Source organism: Mus caroli, unplaced genomic scaffold (assembly GCF_978045245.1).
Source record: "Mus caroli unplaced genomic scaffold, Mus_caroli_1 scaffold_5, whole genome shotgun sequence".
Lineage (NCBI taxonomy): Eukaryota > Metazoa > Chordata > Mammalia > Rodentia > Muridae > Mus > Mus caroli.
Window position 1 is genome coordinate 146,934,941 of NW_028227260.1, and position 12,815 is coordinate 146,947,755.

The 12,815-nt window shown below is 53.5% G+C and overlaps 1 protein-coding gene across 1 annotated transcript in view; it reads left to right on the forward strand.

The window, feature by feature from the left end:
* Positions 1 to 321: 321 nt before the first annotated feature.
* Positions 322 to 12,815, forward strand: part of Bcor (BCL6 corepressor) — a 122,809-nt gene continuing 110,315 nt past the window's right edge. Inside the window, exon 1 of the mRNA XM_029473165.2 lies at positions 322 to 496. The gene's annotated coding sequence lies outside the window, so the exon portion shown is untranslated. The remainder of the gene's footprint in view (positions 497 to 12,815) is intronic.

A 12,815-nucleotide genomic window follows, 5' to 3' on the forward strand; every position in this document is an offset into this window, starting at 1 on the left:
TTCTCACATAACTTGCAGGACAATTGAACCAGCGATATAATTACTTTTCTCTGTGCCTCAGTTTCCTGCTCTGCCAACCAAGGCCCTACCTAGCACAGAGCATGAGAGTGAGAGGCATCAGTATTAGCACAGTTCTCTCACCCCAGGACTCCCGGGTCCACAGACCCCTGCTTGGTGCTATTTCTGAAGCTGGCCAGGCAGGCCCTCTGCCGCTGACCCTGGAAATCGGGTCACGGTAGACAAGGCGGAGTGTGCAGAGGGAGGGGTCCTTGTGCGCGCGGCTACTCGGGTTTCCCTAAGGCCGCCGGATAGTCTCCAAACTCACTTCGGAGAAAGGGAAAGAGCGTGAAGTGGCTCTTTCGATCTGAGACACCCCCTCCCGGAGACATCACCCCCTCCTCCCAGCCAGGCGCGGAGTGAAATCTTAGAAGCCGAGGCTGCTGGGTTTGAACGGAATGCCGGAGTCGGTGGAAGTCGGAGCTAGTCCCCCCCGAAGGTCAGAGAGTTGTTTTGAGTTCTCGTACCCGGAAGGGGGGCGGGGAGCAGGGAGGAGAGGACGCCAGGGCCCGAGAGACCCCGCGTCAGAGCAGAAATTGTGCTCCGGAACAGGCAGCTCAGCGGAAGCCGCGACGGGGGCGGGTCACGTGCGGCGGTGGCCGTGCAGCTGCCAGGGGAGCCGGGCTAAGACAAGGGCCCGGCGGGGCGAGGGTGGCGCGGGGCGGCGGCTTTCGCAGCCCAAGGTGGAAGCCCGGTAGTCGGGGCTCCGGGAGCGTGGGGAACCCGGAGCTCGAGCCCCGGAGACGAGCGCGTTATGCAGGGGGTGGTGTGGGAGTCAGGGCGCTCCGAGCTCCGCGTGGTGCGGCGCGGGCGAGAGGAGGACGATGGCGGGGGGGGGGGGCATTTGGGGGACAGAGGGACTCCAGCGGGGCTCCCTCCTAGCAAGAGGGAGATCCACGCGGAGATTGCGGGAGTGGCTGAGACCCGAACAGGGAGGCGCCACTCTCGCAGTCATCGGCCTTGTTTTCTTCTCTGAAGCAAATCCCGGAACGGCTGGAACAGCCATCCTTGCCTGAGTCCCAGGGGCGCCCCACTACGCTTGGGGGAGGGTGCGAGGGCGACAGAGGTGGCTTAGCAAGATGTGAGTCAGTGGCGCGCACGAATTCACACCCTTCTCCCGGGGGGGGGGGGAGAGAGAGAGAGAGAGAGAGAGAGAGAGAGAGAGAGAGAGAGAGAGAGAGAGAGACTGAGAGAGAGAGAGAGACACTGGGCCTCCTCGGGAGTGTTATGGGGGTCGATGGGGGATACTGGAGAGAAACCACCTGCACCACTGAAGCCTGTGATGGCTTCGCGGCCCGGTGGATTGGGCCGCACACGTGCACAAATTGGCGCGTAATACTCTTGCGTGGGAGGGTTAGGGACACAAACTTGGTCACCTGCCAAGAACCCTTAGGAACTTTGGTGTCGCTCTCAGTCTCCAGTGCCCTGGAATATACTCCTCTTTCTAGGGGAGTCCACGATGCTCAGGTCTGAGGCCTGGAAAGAGTGTAGTAGTGTGGGCTAGCCTGGGACGAGAAAGCCACCCCCGTTCCTCTCTTGCAAAGTTTCCTGTACTCCTCCCCACACAGCCCAGTTGAGGAAGGGTGGCTCTTCCGGAGGTGAGGGAGGAGGGAATAGTCTCGAAGCTAGGACTGGTGCATTAGTTCCTTTAACTATGACCCTGGAGCGCGAGGGACACCCGGGTCCCCGCGTGTAGGTGTTCCTTCCAGACACTACACCTCAGGCCACTGTAGCGTCTGTTTATGGTTGCGGCAGCGGGTGCTGAGCAAAGTCTGGGACAACAGGAGACGCCATTTGCATCCCCCCCCGCACCCCTGCAGGTTGGCAGGGGCGGGGGTGTCGCCCTGCACGGAAGCGCTTTTCTGGCAGTGACACTGATTAGATGCCGTGCCGCTACGTGCACGGAATCGGGGTGGGCCTTCATCACTCCTGTTCGCCACTCACTCTTCTGGTGGGAAAGTTGTGGGTTCCCCCCACCCTCCCCTCTCGCCGCACAGCTGCTGTCTCCCGGGGCGGAATTAGGAGACCATGTTAGCTCAACCTGGAGAGAAAGGATCTCGCCGGCCCCGGAAAGCCGCCGGGCCCGGGCCTCGAAAATCCAGCCCTGGCTTTGCGTCGAGCTGCCGAGTGCGGCGCTTACGCGCCCGGCCAGCCGAGGCCTGGTTTCCATCTGCCCCCTTCGCCTCCGTGTTAAGTTCGCCGGGGAAAACCCAACGATCCGTGCAAAGCCCCTCGGAGGAGCGCTACCCCCACCCCAGCCTGATCCTGACCGATGGAAAAAATGACAGTATAGGTCAGAACAGGCTGCCCGGGAGTATTAATGTGGCTGTCTCTGTTCCCGGTGCTAGGGGAGGATGGGCGCCTCGCCAGGAAACCGCCGAGGGAGGAGCCATGAGGGCCGCCTGCCCCTCTTGAGGCTAGAAAACGTGGATTCTCACAGGGACCAAACAAATGTGGTTAGACAGCTACGGGAACTTATCCCAGTTAAATACGGATTCATCGTGTGTATTTCAAGCGACATTCCCTCCCCCACAATCAAATACACTGATTCAGTTAAAAATAAGATGAAAACAGGTTAATCTGTAGATGCGAACCTTGCTGTCTACTTATCATGAAACATGTCTTCTGGAGGTTCTGACCTGAACCCAATCATCTTGGTACAATGTGTCCTAAGGTAAAAGAGTCCCCATTACGCTGCACCTTCGAGTAATCTTTGATTAATAGAACTCGAAGAGACTATTTTAGTTGTAGTTTCTACTTGATGCTGCTTACTCTTCCTTGCACACTCCTGCAAGGTTGTTTGTACTTAGCTCTTACAACCCACGTTTCTCTCTTGCCTTTCTTTTCCTGCGTACGTGCCGCAGGGTGCGGGCAGGAGGAGGCCACAGAACGATGCTGCTGCCAAGGCCGCCGCCCTCGGACTCTCACTTGCGCACCACGCGGCCTCCGAGGAGGGGAGATGTGAACTCAACGGGTGGCGCTCGAGAACTGGAATTCTGGTTTGGGTCTGAGGAATTTGTTTCAGAGGCAGATCAGTCACAGCTTGGAGGGGGCGGGGGTAGATAGAGACTGTACAGGGCAAGCTCCAGAGGTGACCCAGGCTCTCAGGAGCGAACCGTAGAAGCGTCTGTGTTCTTTGTCTTTCGCGGGGCTGGCAACCTGGCATTCACAGCTCAGATAAGGATCTACTAAGAGCCACAGCCCATCGCCAGCACATTTAAGTGATTAGTCTACCGCCGGTAGCCGCTTAGGAGAAATGTCTTGTCTTTGAGAAAGAAAAAAAAAAAAGCGGCCTCATGTTATGAGTTGTATTGGACTCTTCAGGCCCTTCTTTGCTGCCTGCACACATCTCCCTACCATGCCAGACAGCAAGGAGAACCTTTCCCAAATAGGAATCTGACCAGTCCTGTTCACATGAACATTATTTATATTTGGGTGTTAGTAAAATGTAGTCCACTAATGGCAGAGGACTTGCCTTTCACCCAGCCTCACCAAGAACGAGGTAGCTTTGAATCGCATCTTGAAAAATCACCTTGAACAAAGGTGGGCTAGGAGAGTATTCTGAAAGACCCCTGCTGTGTCCTTCAAGACCACGGGGAGAGTGTAAAGATGAGGTGTCTGATCCCTGCCTGGAACTTGACAGTAATCCAAACTAAATGAATGCCAGCAGAGAGCCCAGTCCCCAGGCTTGCTAGCTCTTCCTTACAGTTCCAGCACTCGGGAAACCAAAGCAGAGGATTGCCTTAAAGCCTGGGCCCACCTGGGATCCAGCGTGAGACTGTAAGGGCTGGGGGAAGCTACTCTTTCACACCACCAAGTCAGGCCTTTAAGGTTAAGGAGTCAAGAGATAGTTTGAGGACATTTTTGCTTTAACTATCTTGTGGACAAAAATAGTGAACGTACTCTCCACTTTGCCCAAACATGCCTCCCGAGAGACCTGGGGTAACTTTAACTTGGGGGAAGAGTGTCCCCCCCCCCTTGCCCATAGGAAGGGAATACAATAATATCCTAGCAAGCATATGTGGCACTGGCGTGGTCTACACACAGGAAGCCTATTCTCCTCTGACCAACTCTATTATGAGGTGGACACTAAGACTGCTTTCCTTGCCTTAATTGTGTCGCCCCTGGGGTCCAGAACTGTTAAGCAGCTTGCCCAAAGCCCTAAGAGGGCCGTGTGACCTCTCCCACGCTGTAGCCTGTGTGATTTAAGGGTTTTTTTTACCCCTGAGGGAAAAAACCTCCCTCCCAACCCTCCCAAAATTTTGTGGCTTGAGATGCCCAACATCTTTGGCTGTCCCCCACCCCCCACCCACCCCCACCCACCCCCCCCCGCCGCCGCAAGGAAAACTCCAGACTTAGGTAACAGAATCTACCGTGACTCGTGACTCTGCGGCACAGAAAGGGCCAAGGGAGACAGTGCAAAGGCCCCTAGCCCACCTAGCCGCATAGCATCAGGCAGTCACGTCCGCCGGAGGTGACTAGGGCCTGGGGGTAGCCGATTGCTCAGGAACTCCTTATCGCCTATCTTCAGTGGTCCTGTGAGGCTTAGGTAAACTGCCACCCGCGGTGGTGACTGGTTCGTGCAGGTCCCCCGTCTCCAGGCGCGCCCCTAGGCTCCTCCGGTGGATCTGGCTAGATGCCTAGTGGCGCCTCCAGAAGCTCCAGGCTTCTCTCCACTTGAGGCGCCAGCCCTGAGCTAAGCTCCCCCAGCTTGGGGCTGGAGAGCCCAGTTGGGACGGCTGGATCCGGTTGTTTGCCCTCAATCCAGCCCGATTACCACCAGCTCCCGATTCCCCCAAGCGCGCGCACAAACACGCTTTCCAAGCGCGCTCCAGGCCTTCACTTTCCCTTCCTCTTCCTGGCTCGCTCTGGTGCTTCGAAAGCTCGCGGCGATTGTTTGCTTCGAAGAGTCCAGGTGGGGAAGGCTGTGCCCCTCCTCCCTAGCCCGCACATGTGCACACGCTGCTAAAGCCTGGGGCACACGCACAGCCAGGCCTATGGACTCCCTTGTCCCCCGAGAAGTGGCAGCTGCTAGAGAGGATCTATTCTACCCGTGCTTCCGAGAGACACAGGAGTAAAAATAGGAGACCTAGCCTGTGTCTGAATTTGGGGTCGGGAGAGTAAATCCTATCTCCCAAGAGGACTAGTAGGTTTGCACAGCACAGCTTATGTGGACCACAGTGTGACATCCACTTGGGGGCTTAGTGGTTTGGGGACCCTGGGGGAGACTGTCCAGTAGAGAGAGAGAGAAGAGAGAGAGAGAGCGAGCGCAGGAGTCCTCACTCCTTAAGGCAGAACACCTTTTTTGGAACCTTGAAACCCAGGGGAGCCGCTGCCATCTTCCAGTGTCGAGTCGCGAGTCGCTCCTGAATGTTTCTTTAAGGCTCCTTCCCGGGTCGCGGCTCTCTCGCTTTCCACAGGCTGGAAAGATAAAGTCAGGGCCGGGGGTTGGGGTGGGGGATTGGCTCACAGAACTGTGCTCTCGACTTTGCCTACCAAGTTCACTGTGGTCCCAGAGTGTACCCCTCCTCCCCAGGCCACACCTCGATGGGGGGCCTGTCCTGTCTCCTTCCTCGTTGGTTCAAATCTCGAGTTTCATGGAGAGAGGGCACATTATTGCCAAAGTCACTAAGTGTCATCCCCCCCCCCCCCAAAGTCCCATAAGGATAACCTAAACACAGGATTCCCACACCCCGGACTGATCCTTCCTCGCCTCCTGGGATTAACTGGACTCACAGGTCCATAAAACACTTCCGGAGGGGCCAGAGGGTCTGTCTGCAGAAACACTTTAAAATAGCCCTCCGTGGCCGGGAGTCGGAATTGACACAGACAATTCCTGGGGTTTTTTTTAGGCTATGAAGGGAAATCATCTGAAGCGGGAAAAGGGTAGGCAGCTTCCAGAAAACAAACCAAAACAAAAACGGTGCAGCATTTTAACCAAATGACACTGATCCAGGGTAGGATGGGTAATCCACGGGAGCAGACAGGTTGCACTTGGCTCCTGACCACACTTCAATGAACACAAACACTTTGAAACTTGGGGGCTAGTAGAGGCAGCCTCCTCCTCGGTAAGTGAGAATTAACACTACCTCTGCCCTCCTTGGGTAGATTGAAGAGGCTGGAAGTGTTAAAGTGCTTTGCAAAGGCAGCTTGGCCCGTCCATTTCGCTGTGGTCAGGGTCTCTCCCACACATGGAAAGCACCAGAGCTTTGTTAATGAAGACAGTAGAACTAAGGCCACCCCCGAATCCCTGCAAGGCTGTGGAAGATACAGTCAATCCGAACCCACGTTCAGACCAGGAGTCCCCACCCCTCTCTTTTACATCACTTCAAATTAAGTTTCTGAAGAATGGGCGAATCTTTGGAATGCTCTAAGAAAAATTCACCATTAAAATTCGAGGTTAATGAGAACGAAAATAGTCCTTTAAAATGGATTAAACCACATTTTAAGACAAGAACCGGAAGAATATAAATTCAAAGTAGCTTCCTGGCCTTGTCCCCCTAATGTAGGTCTGGAGAGCAGATGCTGGTAGATAGCCCACCCACCACACACACACACACACACACACACACACACAAAATCTGGGACCCGGAAGTAGGGCTTGACAGTTTTGAACTGCAAGGTGATGTAGGTCTGCTGGGCGAAGACCAGGAAGCAAGGCAACGACTTGGCTTAAAATGAATATGAAAGGAAAGACTTAGGCCTGCTGGTGTTTCCTGAAGGCCTAGAACTACTCAGAATGGGGAGGTGAGGGGTTCCCTGTAATCTTCCCTGAAGGATTCAAGCAATCCTACTGGCCTGGGGTGGTGGCCAGGTGCAAAAGGGATAAAGGCCTAGGCAGAGCTTTAACCCAACCTCTCTAATTTGGCGCGGGGTGGGGTTAGAGGTGATGTAGTGGAGAGTCTCTGCTTGAGCTCCACCGGCCTCCCTCTCACTTCCTTGGCTACGCGCGGCCTCTGGCTAGGGCTAACCAGCCTCCAGCTCACTGTCCTAAACCCTAAACCCTTCCCGCCTGGATGCCCAAGCTGGATCTCCAGGCTTCCCCCTGCCTGGCAGCCTCGGCTCTTCCCCTTCGTGATTTAACCGAGGTTCAGAAAGCTTGTTTACCTCGGCAGCCTTGGGCGTCTCGGTCTGCGGAAAAAGCCCTTACGCCAGCGCCGACCAGTAGGGGGGGATTGTCTTATAGATTATTTTTCCTCCTGGTTTTTGTTTTGTGTTTTTTAAACCAGAAGGCGAGGTTGGAGAGGGGGTGGGGTGGCGTGTTGCTGCTGTTTTCGAGAACACTGTATTTGAAAGAGAAACAAAAGCCGTTTGGGAGGTAGCAAGGCTGTTTTTACATATAAAAAAAGTGCAATGAATACCTAGGGGCCCCCAGCAGTGATAAACTAAACGCTCGGAGGATTTCGACTATTAGCAGTTAATCTGTTATCTGCGGTCACCAAACAAGTTCTAGGGCTCCGAGGATGCCGAATTCCTGTTCCAACTGAGCCGGGATCTATTGGGCACATCCAATGCCCATAGTTTCTTCCAGTGCAAATCCAGTTTTGGAGAACTGGCTTTCCCAGGTTGGGGCACTGATTTGAGGTCTCATTAGACTCTTTTAGGCAGCCAAAGATCTGCCTGCATCGCCGCTCGGACTCACGTCCTGCCTGTGATTCAGAAGTGTGTTTAAAATGGTCACACACACCCCCTTAGTTTCTCAGGCCTCTCAATTTTGCACGTAGTAGGCCTCCAAAAATATTAGCGATGTACGATAGAAACTAAAGTGAATCTCTGGGCCTGGAAGACAGACTGATACACAGCCTCGTCCTGGGAAGCCTATTCGGGTGCCCAGATCTCCCCTTGGGCCGCTGCAGCCTGCGTTCATCTTCGGCCTCCGCGGGCCAGGGCGGGCGGGGTAGGCCAGAAGGCACTAAGCGCCTGGAGCCTGCACGATGATAAATATTGCGCAGACAGCCCATAAATAATTTGCATTATGTTCAGCTGACAACGCAGGGCGATTAATTTTAATAGCTACATATTTGCCTGGGCTGCTGCTTTCGTAGGCCCGGTAATGAAAGGCGAGAGGCCGCTCTGGCTCCGTGCTCATGGTCCCGGAAGGCAGCCGGGAGGAATGGGAAGAAGGCCCGATGCGGTTTCTCCCCCAGGCAGTCCCCAGGGATCCCGGGTCCCTGCCCCCACCCCCTCCCGGCCCTCTGCGCAGTGTAGAAGTGGGGTGCGCGTGAAGCCCAAGTAACCCGGAGGCCTCAAGCAACAGGAGCCACCATAATGACGCTGCAATTTGTCTGGGTTGGGAGAGCCACTTGTGGAAGGGAGATCCTGCGGGGGGGGGGCATGCTCTCCACCCAGACCAAACCCCGAGTGAATTCAGGGGTGTAGAGGGGTCACAGTCCACTTTGGTCCTGGGGAAGTGCTGGTATTTTCCAATGCGCCTGCCTATTTGCCAGTAGATCTTTAGCTTGGCGAGGGCTTTGCCGACCTCAGGGCAGGAGCAAGGGGCAAAACAAAGCCGTGGGGTCCGCGTATCTTGACCTCTTTTTGGGTTCAGAGTCCTCTCTGGCCATCCCGCACCCGGAGGGAACCCCCACCCCCATACTACTGGCCGCGAAGGCCCATGGAAAGGATGGAAAGAAAGGGTCCGGAGCAGCTCTTTAAAAGAGGGGGCGGGGAGGAGAACGCGGTGAGCAAGGCTACAACACGGCAGCCGCCACAGTCCCGCGGTGGCCGGGTGCGTGCGTGTGCGTGTCGATGACAAAGCCCCGCTGCCGTCACAAGCTCCCGGCTGCTCGAGCGTGGGTGGGGGAGGGGAAGAGAAAGTAGTAGGGGGTGGAACCCTCGCTCACGTAGGTAGCTGAAGCTTCTCTGGAGAAAGAGTTCATTCATGAGCCACAGGAGTCTCTCCGGCCCGGCCAGGTGGAGCTGGCTAAAGCCAGCACCTGTTTTATTTATTTGCCTTTTTGGAAACAAGCAAGTGCATCGACCATTACCATATTTTAATTGCCTTTCTCAAAGGTCATCTCTAATTATGGGTTACGAGAAGGGCTGGCTAAGGGGTCTGCAACCCCTGTGTGTGTGTGTGTGTGTGTGTGTGTGTGTGTGTGTGTGTGTGTGTGTGGCCTCTGAGACAATGCTCCTAGCTCAGATCGAAATGCCATTCCGAGGGTGTCCGCGATCGCCTGCAAGACTGTCACGACGTGCTGGATCCACGCAGACCCGGCTGCGTGCACAATAAAAGCCGAGCAGGCGGCAGAGGGCCGTGCAGACCCACGGGTTTTCTTTTTAGAAACGGTGGTGCGAAGAGACTTGACAATAATAACACGCAGCAGGATTAAACCAGGGCGGGAAGAAGAAAATGCATTTTCGTTTCTAGGACTGAGAGGGTGTTTAACCCATCCGATCCCCCAAGAGCTTTTTTTATGCACACACAGAGACAGGTGCGGGACACACGGTGGCTTGGGACAACCTATTTTTCATATCTCGTCCCTTCTTTAAGAATGGTTGTTCATTACAGTGTGAGCGAACGTTTTTAATGTTTATTCTTTTGTTTTATGGAAAATTATATCAGACTAGCTGAAAAGAAAAAAACCAGTTGAGGTGAGGTGGTTTTTTTTTTTTTTTTTTTTAAACTTTTCAAAAGTGCGTTTTAGGATGCTTCCTCCTCGCCCCCGCCCCCTTCATTTTAAATCATTTTCAGAAACTCTTGAGGCAAAAGGCTGTACTCAGAGGGAGCAGGGCAGAGGGGCCTCGGGTTCTTGGGACGGGATTGAAGCGGGTAGAAATCAGTAAAGAGCTGTTAGGTAGAAGTGGGCACCCACCACCCCGAGCTTGGCTTTCTCAGAAGAGCCTGGCATTTGTGAGTCACCAGCCTGTTTCTGGGAATGCCGCTTGCTAGAGCCAGGGCCTGGGTCAGGCGTCTTGGAGAGTCGGAGGGTCTTGACTGCCTCTGCTTCCTGCCTGCCCCCACACCTGGCCTCCTGGCCTCACCAGCAGCCAGCTCTGCTGGGAGGAGGAAGGCAGAGCCAGATGACTGGTCCAAAGCCCCAGAGACCGCCTGGCTTTCTCCTCCCCTGTAATCATAACCAGATGCACTTAAACGCCTTTCATCAGAGGAAGCCCAAAGCCCTTTAACAGGCAGCAATGAAAACCTTGCAAGGGCCTCTCAGCATGTGTGCCGGGGGCCCCTGAGCCCATTTCTCAACCAAGTCAGCCTGAGGTTGCCAGAGTCTAAGCTTTCTCCTCCTGTACCTCGGAGGCCAAATAAGTTACCCAATCAGATCAGTTGAGGGGTGAGGAGGTCAGGTCTGCTGTTAGGTGTGTGGGTACAGACCCCATAGAAAGAAACAGGCATACAGGGCAGCCAGCAGCTAGCACTGAAGCTGTGAGTGGTCATGTAAGGTGAGGTGTTCAGGACATTTCCCGAGGTACTCGAACTATCTCTCTATGCCACTGCTCCCTACTAAGTTCTACAGAGTTTAATACTTGCAAGAGCAGCAACTATTTTATTTATCTGTAGACCTGGCACAAAGTAAGCCATTCAAATGTTTGGACAATCACAGCTGTGGTGGGAAAGCAAGATATATTTAAGTTTGACATAAGAGCTCTGCCCCAAACAGTGTTTACTCTCCTGGGACCTCGGTTTCCTCATCTGTAAAATGGGCATGAAAATGTCTATGTTCATAAAGGTTAGGAAAATATCAGATGAAGAAATTGCCCAGGAAGTTCTAGGAAGGTCATAATAAACTCTCAGTAACTATCCTGCCTTTTTCCTTTAAGAAGGATAGTGAGAGCCGGGCGTGGTGGCGCACGCCTTTAATCCCAGCACTCGGGAGGCAGAGGCAGGTGGATTTCTGAGTTTGAGGCCAGCCTGGTCTACAAAATGAGTTCCAGGACAGCCAGGGCTATACAGAGAAACCCCGTCTCGAAAAAAACAACAACAACAACAACAACAAAAAAAAAAAAAAAAAGAAGGATAGTGAGGACCGGGTGTCTGGAATGCAGCCTGGGGAAGGGGCAGGGATTGTAGCCCTTGGCTGAGTCTGAGTCTTGCTGGCTTGGAGTTTGAATTAGAAGAAAGGATTGCATATAGGACTGGTGGTTTAGTAATGGGTACTTTGGGGCCCACTTACTGTTTTGGGGGTGTGCTTTAGCTAGGACCACCAAAAAAGGAGGAAAGAGAGGGGAAAGGAGGAAGAATTGTTTCCAAATGTGCATCTATCAAGTATGGTGGCTTATGGTGTAATCCCCACACTACATGAGCTAGCCTGGGTTATATAATGAGCGCCAGGTACAGTGTGAGACTATCTCAAAGCTCCTGAAAGTGTACATTAGAGGCAAAGGCAGGCCGTCCCAAAGCTGTGAACAATTGGAGGGAGCCTTTCCAGCCTTTGGTCTTAGTTTCTACACAGGGGACTAAGACTCCTGCCCTGAGGCCAGGCTGCCAGAGAAGAGTGGCCAGCAGTTGTGGTCTAAGAGATGCCCCTTCAGTCTTGACCCTTACTTGTCTAGCATGGTTGTATTTAATCAATGACAAGTCTATCCCCTAGAATTAGGCAGGGAAAGGGTTGAGCTCTGCCTGGTTCTCGTCATGGTTGTTCAGAATTCTGGCTTGTTCTAGAGCTCCTCAGTTCTTAGCTTCCCCAACCCTGTCCTCACCAGACACCCACAATTCAGCCATTTCTCTCTCCTCGTTGTAGGTTGTATTACTTGCGACACTGGAGATCAAACCCAGAGCCTTATGAATGTCTGACAAGAGCCTCCTCACACACATTTTCTTGTGTTTGTTATTCACTGAGCAGGGTGTCTTAATCTGGCCCAGAACTTGCAGATATGGCTAGTCTCAAAAGCCAGCTTGCTTCATCTCCTCCCTAGGAAGCTAGAATTACAGGTGGGCCTTCACGCCTACTGGATTCTGAGGATCTGAACTCTAGTCCTGAGCACTTGGCTGGTGAGAGCTTTAACCTTGAACCATCCTCCTGGTATCCACCCTTCATCCCCAATGAAAAGACCTTCCTTCCTTCCTTCTTTCCTTCCTTCCTTCCTTCCTTCCTTCCTTCCTTTTTTTTTTTTTAAGATTTATTTATTTAATGTATATGAGTACACTGTAGCTGTCTTCAGACACACCAGAAGAGGGCATTGGATCCCACTACAGATGGTTGTGAGCCACCATGTGGTTGCTAGGAATTGAACTCAGGGCCTCTGGAGGAGCAATCAGTGCTCTTAACCACTGAGCCATCACTCTAGCACCCAGAAAAGGCTTTTCTAGGCAGCCCAAGTTGCTTTTGAACTCCTGGCATCAAGGGATCCTCCTGCCTCAGCCTCTTTGTTCTTGCTCCTGCTCCTTAGCCAATGCTTGTGGTATTTTGGGGCGGGGGGGGCGCAGAGAAGACCTTCTTCTCTTTAGTCTTCCACATTCTGTGTCTTGCAATCTCTCCCAGGAGGCCAGCCTGAAGACTAAGGTCAGTTTGCCTGCCTGGGGAATGGTCCAGGAGTAGGCTCCCCTTGGGGTGATTCAGCAGGAAGGCCCAGCCCTATGAATGAAAACTCACTTGACTGGGATGTGGCACAAGTTGGACTGTCTGGGTCAGGGAGAAAAAAATATGGGTTTGTAAAGGAACGAGGAAGGAAATATCATAAGCTGGGTTTACCTGCCTGTCCTTTTTAATCTCTGAACTACAGAGACAGCCATCTTCATCCTACAGGAGACAAGAGAAATGTGGGGGAAGAAAAGAATAGGTGGAGAAACAAAACCAGCTGCTGGA